Raw genomic sequence first — 8428 nt, forward strand, 5'->3', positions numbered from 1 at the left:
AAGGTATAGAAGAGTGTGCACAGTATATACCTTTAATGAGAAAAAAGGTAAGGAAAATAATATATATACATGCATGTATGTGGGTGTACATATACACTTGTTCATAAAGAAATAATGAGATGAGAAACCAAGAACTAGTAAAAAAGGCAACCAACAGTGAAAAGACAGAATGGGAGAGAGTTTGGTGGCAATTATCAAAGGTATACTTCCCTTAATATATCTTGTTTTATATATTTAACTTTGCAACTATGTAATTACAATACAGAATTTTTTTTTTTTACGCCTACGGCACCCGGTATTCCCAGGCGGTCTCCCATCCAAGTACTAACCAGGCCCAACCCTGCTTTGATTCCGAGATCTGACGAGATTGGGCATGTTCAGAGTGGTATGGCCATAAACTACAATACAGAATTTTTTTTTTTTTAAGCCTACGGCACGCGGTATTCCCAGGCAGTCTCCCATCCAAGTACTAACCAGGACCGACCCAGCTTTGCTTCCGAGATCTGACGAGATTGGGCATGTTCAGGGTGGTATGGCCATAGACTACAATACAGAATTTAAAAGGAAAATTTTTTTAAAAGCAAAGCAATTCCTAAAATTAATGTAAGCTATAAGAAATTAGCCTAATTATATATCCAATTATTGGAATAACCTTACAAAAATTATTTCATGGGACAAATTTTGAAAAACACAGTATTTGGGCCCAACTTCCCTAGTGGGAATTATTCTAAAAACAAAATAACCACAAAGATACCTACAATTTATTTATTTACCTCATTCAGAATAGTCATATGGGTGTCATTATTTTGAAACTAAGAGAGAGTTACAATTGATTTATTTATCTCATTCAGAATAGTCATATGGGTGTTGTTATTTTGAAAGTAAGAGAGAGTTAAACTGTAAGATTTAAAAAAATATTTTGTTGATACTACCCAACACGATGACACTTGAATAGTTGAAAGGCAGAAGTCGCTGTTACTTATTGGACCAAAAGAGAGAACTCTCTATGCAGTGCCACACGGGGAGTTAGCTTAGGATAGGCTCACCGCAAGCTTAATCTGTAGTGGGCAGCTTACAATACATCTCCCTTGCCTGTATGGCAAGGGAGATGAGATTAGCTATGTTTCATAGACTTGCTGTGGGCTAGATAATTTGAATAATTTCTCAAGCACCATGACATAGGAGCTGTCTCCAGCTGTCTGGTACGCAGTCCCAAGATGATTAGCTTGCTGCATAGTAGTCCCAGAGTGTGAGAGACGTGATAAGGGAAGTAGAGGAGACATGGAGTTAATCAGCTGCTATACAGACTGAGTGAGAGAACACCCTATATTAATATTATAATGATCTAAGATGTTAGGGATAAAAGAAAAAAGATACAAATATTACATTAATTTAAATAAGGTTAAGTACAAACCATAATCATTCATTTAAAGATACATAAAGATACATGATTTATTTTCCCTTTGTAAAAAATTATGTATTTCCTAGCATTGTCCACTGAAAAGAACTAAAAACAATGGCAATTAAGTAGCAATTAGTGTCTTTAGTGTCCATATTCTGATCTCTAAGTGCCATTTGTACTTCCTAAGAAAAATAGCTGAGCCCATGTTTCGGCAGGAAATGTAAATGTGCAAGATTTGGACATATTGTATCTGAAAGCGAAAAGTTATTAAAACCTACAATCATGTCAAAAAAAGAAAACAGTTTAAATGACCCTAAATAATCAAAGATAAGGTCATTTGAGTTTGTAATTACACTAAAACAATTTATTGGTCACCATTGAAAATAATTATTTTGAAAATTGATAAGAAAAAAATTCAAATATATATTCTGTCTTTCCAGTATGGACAAAGTTCAATGTAAACAAATAGTTGATGAGGAAAAGTTATCTCTAAATAAGCATTTCATCTTATAAATGCAGAATAAATAATAAAATAAGAAATCACCATTTAGCAGCCTTCAATGAAATAATAAATCCAGACACCATCAATAGCTGTTCAAACTATGAGTTGAAAAGTTGTTGGGAGAATTTAAATGAAGAAACAGATTTGATTCCATTGATCAGATGTAGTATTATTTAAAGTAAAACCATGACCTATCATGTGCCTTCTGATGTAATGCAAGAAGAATAGCATCAATCTTAACCTAAATGTAATGCAAGAAGAATAGCATCAAAATTAACCTAAACTTCACCAAGCCTTTAACTATCAGATTACTGGAAATTTGATGATATAATTAAAAGTTACATGGTACTCTCAGAAAGAAATCAATCAAATCAAAAATGTGGGAAATTCTACAAGACGGATTACTTTATTTTTAATAACATAAATATGATAACACTTTTAAAAGGTCAAATTATTATTGAGTAAAGGAAATAAACAGCCCCTGCTTATATCTCCCCCATAGCAATAATAAATTGGTAGCCATTCATGGACAAAAATTGCCTTTGTGGAAGCTTTGGTATTTAAGTAAGAGCTTGCAGAACCCCAGTGGAGCATGACTGAGGGGGCTCATTTGGAAAGGACAAGATCACTCCTAGTGAAAGGCTCAATATTCTTTTGATTATAAAGTGAGACACAGCCCCATTCCCTTGTGGATGTAACCAAATCCTCATTTGGCTTAGTCCTGCAATTAGCAGTACCTGACAAGGGACATGGGAGGAGACACATCCATCTGTGCTCCTGGAGGCAGAACCACTAGCTTTGGTCTGCCTGAAGATTCTGGGTCCACTGCTTTTTAGCTCCTGTCTGGATGTAGTTCTGACCACTCAGGGACCTGCTAGGTGATATACCAGTCCATGTCCCCAGAGACAGACTTGTAAATTTTGGTCCAGTCTTAGATCTTAAAGAATCCCTGCAACCCAGCTTTTGACTATCCTATCTGTGGTCCAAGAGAAATTCTGCCCTCAGAGAGACCCATCAGGAGACATGCCTATCTGTGCTCCCAGAGTGAGACCTGCAGAACTTGATCCAACCACAGATTTTAAAGAGGTCCTCTTACCTGTTTCTAGCTACTCTGTGCCATGGCCCCAAAGCAGTCCTGTCTTCCTGGGAACCCGTCAGAAGCCACACCCATCTCTGTCCCAGGAGGCAGACCCACCAACTACAGTCAGACTGTGGGTCTTCAAGTGGCCCTGTGACCTAGATACAGGTATTTTCAGTTACGGTTCTGGAACAGTTCAGCCTACACAGGGTCCCAGAAGGAAGCATGCACGTCTGTGCCATCTGAGGCAGATTTGAAACTCATTCTCTGTCTAGTTTTGCTTCCTTGCTGGTGAGCTATGATCCTTTGGAGGAAAAGAGGTGTTTTGGAATTTTCAGGCTTTTTGTGCTGGTTTTTCCTCATCTTCATGGATTGATTTATTTATATTTATTTATTTGAGACGGAGGTTTGCTCTTGTTGTCCAGGCTGGAATGTAATGGCACAATCTTGGCTCACCTCAATCTCTGCCTCCAGGGTTCAAGTGATCCTCCTGCCCTGACATATAAGACGTGTCTGTTGACCCCTGCTGGAATGTGTCTCCCAGTCAAGAGGCATGGGGGTCAGGAACCCACACAATGAAGCAGTCTGTCCCTTAGTAGAGCTTGAGTGCTGTGCTGAAAAATTTGCTGCTCTCCTCAGGGCTGGCAGGCAGGAACATTTATATCTGCTGAAGCTGTGCCCACAGCTTCCCTTTCCCCTAGGTGCTCTGTCTCAGGGAGATGAAAGTTTTACCTTTAAGTCCCTGACAGGGGCTGCCGCCTTTCTTTCAGGGATGCCCTACCCAGAGAGGAGGAATCTAGAGAGGCAGTCTGGCTACAGTGGCTTTGCTGAGGTGCAGTGGGCTCTGTCTAGTTCAAACTTCCCAAGCGCTTTGATTAAACTGTGAGGAGAAAACCACCTACTCAAGCTTCAGTAATGGCAGGAGCCCTCTCCCTACCAAGCTCAAGTGTCCCAGGTCGACTTTAGAATGCTGTGCTGGCAGCAAGAATTTCAAGCCAGTGGATCTTAGCTTGTTGTGCTCCATATCTGGCCAGGGCAATCAGGAAAAAGAAAGAAATAAAAGGTATTCAAAAAGGAAAAGAGGTTAAATTGTTTGCAGATAACGTATTGTATATATAGAAGATGCCATCTTCTCAGCCCCAAATCTCCTTAAGCTGATAAGCAACTTCAGCAAAATCTCAGGAGACAAAATTAATGTGCAAAAATTACAAGCATTCCTATACACCAATAATAGACAAACAGAGAGGCAAATCATGAGTGAACTCCCATTCACAATTGCTACAAAGAGAATAAAATACCTAGGAATGCAGCTAACAAGGGATGTGAAGGACCTCTTCAAGGAACTACAAACCACTGCTCAAGGAATTAAGAGAGGACACAAACAAATGGAAAAACATTCCATGCACATGAATAGGAAGAATCAATGTCGTGAAAATGGCCATACTGCCCAAAGAAATTTATAGATTCAATGCTATCCCTAGCAAGCTACCATTGACTTTCTTCACAGAATTAGAAAAAAAACTACTTTAAATTTCATACGGAACCAAAAAGAAGATCATATAACCAAGAAAATCCTAAGCAAAAAGAACAAAGCTGGAGGTATCACTCTACCTGATTTCAAACTATACCGCAAGGCTACAGTAATCAAAATAGCATGCTACTGGTGCCTATACAGATATATAGACCAATGGAACAGAACAGAGGCCTCAGAAATAATGCCACACATCTACAACCAGCTGATCTTTGATAAACCTGACAAAAACAAGCAATGGGTAAAGGATTCCCTATTTAATAAACAGTGTTGGAAAAACTGGCTAGCCATATGCAGAAAACAGAAACTGGACCACTTCCCTACACCTGATACAAAAATTAACTCAAGATGAATTATAGACTTAAACGTAAGACCTATGACCATAAAAACCCTAGAAGAAAACTAGGCAATACCATTCAAGACATAGGCATGGGCAAAGACTTCATGACTAAAATACCAAAAGCAATGGCAACAAAAGCCAAAATTGACAAATAGGATCTACTTAAACTAAAGAGCTTCTGCACAGCAAAAGAAACCATCATCAGAGTCAACAGGCAACCTACAGAATAGGAGAAAATTTTTGCAAACTATCAACTGACAAAGGGCTAATATTCAGAATCTACAAGAAACTTAAACAAATTTATAAAACAACCCCATCACTAAGAGGCCAAAGGATATAAACAGACGTTTCTCAAAGGAAGACATTTATGAGGCCAAAAAACATGAAAAAAAAGGTCATTATCAGTGGTAATTAGAAAAATGCAAATCAAAACCACAATGAGATACCATCTCATGCCAGTTAAAATGGTGATCATTAAAAAGTCAGGAAACAACAGATGCTGGAGAGGATGTGGAGAAATAGGAATGCTTTTATACTGTTGGTAGGAGTGTAAATTAGTTCAACCATTGTGGAAGACAGTGTGGTGATTCCTCAAGGATCTAGAACCAGAAATATCATTTGACCCAGAAATCTCATTACTAGGTATATACCAAAAAGATTATAAATTATTCTACTACAAAGACACATGCACAAATATGATTATTACAGTACCATTCACAATATCAAAGACTTGGAACCAAGTGTTTGGGCACATCAATGATAGACTGGATAAAAAATATGTGGCACATATACACCATGAAATACTATGCAGCCATTAAAAAAATGAGTTTATGTTTTTTGCAGGGACATGGATGAAGCTAGAAACCATCATTTTCAGCAAACTAACACAAGAATAGAAAACAAAACACTGCATATTCTCACTCTTAAGTTGGAGCTGAACAATGAGAACAGATGGGCACAGGGAGGGGAACATCACATAGTGGGAACTATCAGTGGGTAGGGGGCTAGGGGAGGGATAGCATTAAGAGAAATATCTAATCTAGATGATGGGATGATGAGTGCAGCAAACAACCATGGCACATGTATACCTATGTAACAAACTTGCATGTCTGCCCATGTATCCCAGAACATAAACTATAAAAAACATAAAAAATAGAACAGAAATCCTGGAGCTGTAGAATACAGTGATGGAACTGAAATTTTAATAGGGAGCTTCAAAAGCAGACCCAATCATGCAGAAGAAAGAATCAGTAAACTCAAAGGCAGTTTATTTGAAATCAGCCAATTCAAGGAACGAAAACAGGAAAAAAGAATAAAAATGATGAAGAAAGTACACTGAAGCTATCAGATACCATTAAGGAAACAAAACTATTTGTTATGGTAATCCCAAAAGGAGAAGGTAGAGATCAAAAGTTCACTAAAAGAAATAATTGCTGAAATGTTCCCAAATCTTGGGGAAGATATGGACATCCAAATTCATGGAGCTCAAAAACTCCCAAGCAATATCAACCCAAAGAAGTTTATCTGGGTGCACTTTATAACTAAATTGTCAAAAATCAAATAGAGGGAGAATTTTATAAACAACAAGAGAAAAATGACTTACTACATACAAGGGAACTTTTATATGACTGTCAGTAAATTTCTGAGAAGAAATCTTACAAGTTCTAGGGAGTAGAATGATATACTCAAAGTGATTAAAAAAAAAAAAAAGAAAACATCTGTTAACCAAGAATGCTATACACAGCAAATCTGTTCTTCAGAAATGAAGAAGAGACAATGTCATTCAGAGAAAAACAAAAGCTGAAAGTTAATCAATAAACATGACTAGACAATACCTAATAACATGAAAACATATAAAAGTAGAAAAGTCTCTGATAAAGGTAAATATACTTAAATTGGCAATATTTTATTACTGCAGTAGTGGTGCATAGTTCACTTTTACTTCTAGTACAAAAGCTAAAAGACAAAAGTATTAAAACTAACTATAGTTACAATAATTTATTAATGGATCAATATAAAAATAAATAAAATATGACAGTAGTATAAAATGCTATATATGTGTGGATGAAAAGAAGTGTAAGCATAGTTTTTATATGTGATTTAATTTCAGTTGTAAATGTAAAATATACTTTTACAACTGTAAAATATTATATATAAGCCTTATGGTGACCACAAAGAAAAAAGCATTAGTATATATAAATAAGATTAAAAGATGTCAAATCATTCCATTATTAAAAAAAATATATATATAAAACAGAATGACCAAAAAAATGACAAAAAGTTGGAAAACAATGAAAAATGGCAATAGTAAATCCTTATATAGCACTAATTATTTAAATTTAAATGGATTAAATATTTTGGTCAAAATACACAGGGTGTTTATATGGATAAAAATAAAAAACACAAAATCCAACAATATCATGCCTCCAAGAGAATCACTTTAAGAACACACAAAGGCTGAAAGTGAAGGGATGGAAAAAAGATATTCCATGCAAATGATACCCAAATGAGAGCAGGATTGGCTATATTTATGTAACACAAAATAAAGTCTCAGTGAAAGTCTATCATAAGAGACAAAGAACATTACAGTAAAATGACAAAGGTATCAAGGGGATCAAGAGGATATGACACTTATAAATATATATGCATGCAATATAAGGGCACCTAAAATACAAAGCAAATATTAACAAAATTGAAGAGAAAAATTGATGGCGGTACAATAACAATTGAAGACTTTCTTATTCTACTTTCAACAGACTTTCAAGACAAAAAGTCAGAAAGTAAAGACTGGACTTGAACTACAGTTTATACCAAATGCACCTAACAGACACATACAAAACAATATACCCAATAACAGCAGGATACACATTATTCTTGAGCCTACACGGAACATTTTCCAAATGGATCATATATTAGGTCACAAAATATGTCTTAACTAATTCAAAAAGATTGAAATTACATCAAGTATATTTTTCTGAGCACAATGGTGTGAAACTAAAACTATTAATAGGAGAAAAATTGGAAAAGTCATAAATATGTGGAAATTAAACAACACTTTCCTGAACAAACAATGGGTCAAAGATGAACTGAAAAGAAAAATCAAAAATATCTTAAGACTAATGAAAATGAAAATACAACATACCAAAACAGAAATGCAGCAAAAATAGTTCTGAAAGGTAAGTTTACAGAAATAAATGCTTACATTAAAAAAAAAGAACCAGGCGTGGTGGTTCAAGCCTGTAATCCCAGCACTTCGGGAGGCCAAGGTGGACGGATCAGAGGTCAAAAGATTGAGACCATCTTGGCAAACATGGTGAAACTCTGGACTCTGTCTCTACTAAAAATACAAAAATTAGCTAGGTGTGGTGGCATGTGCCTGTAGATCTAGCTATTCTGGAGGCTGAGTCATGAGAATCACATGAACCCAGGAGGTGGAGGTTGAGTGAGCTGAGATGGCTCCACTACACTCCAGCCTGAAGACAGAGCTAGACTCTGTCAAAAAAAAAAGAAGAAAAAAAAAAAAGAAACAAACAAAAAAAGAAAGACCCCCAAATAAACAGTCTAAATTTTACACA

The 8428-nt window shown here is 36.2% G+C and overlaps 1 non-coding gene and 1 pseudogene across 1 annotated transcript; both read right to left on the bottom strand.

Annotated features, from left to right (window-relative positions):
* Nucleotides 1–280: 280 nt before the first annotated feature.
* Nucleotides 281–399, bottom strand: LOC135274502 (5S ribosomal RNA). The gene has a single exon (XR_010342319.1). It is a non-coding gene; the product is annotated as a 5S ribosomal RNA (ribosomal RNA).
* Nucleotides 400–425: 26 nt separating this feature from the next.
* LOC135274348 (5S ribosomal RNA) lies at nucleotides 426–544 on the bottom strand (annotated as a pseudogene).
* Nucleotides 545–8428: the final 7884 nt, after the last annotated feature.

This window comes from Aotus nancymaae, unplaced genomic scaffold (assembly GCF_030222135.1).
Source record: "Aotus nancymaae isolate 86718 unplaced genomic scaffold, 86718_ANA_hifiasm-v0.15.2.pri h1tg000011l, whole genome shotgun sequence".
Classification (NCBI taxonomy): domain Eukaryota; kingdom Metazoa; phylum Chordata; class Mammalia; order Primates; family Aotidae; genus Aotus; species Aotus nancymaae.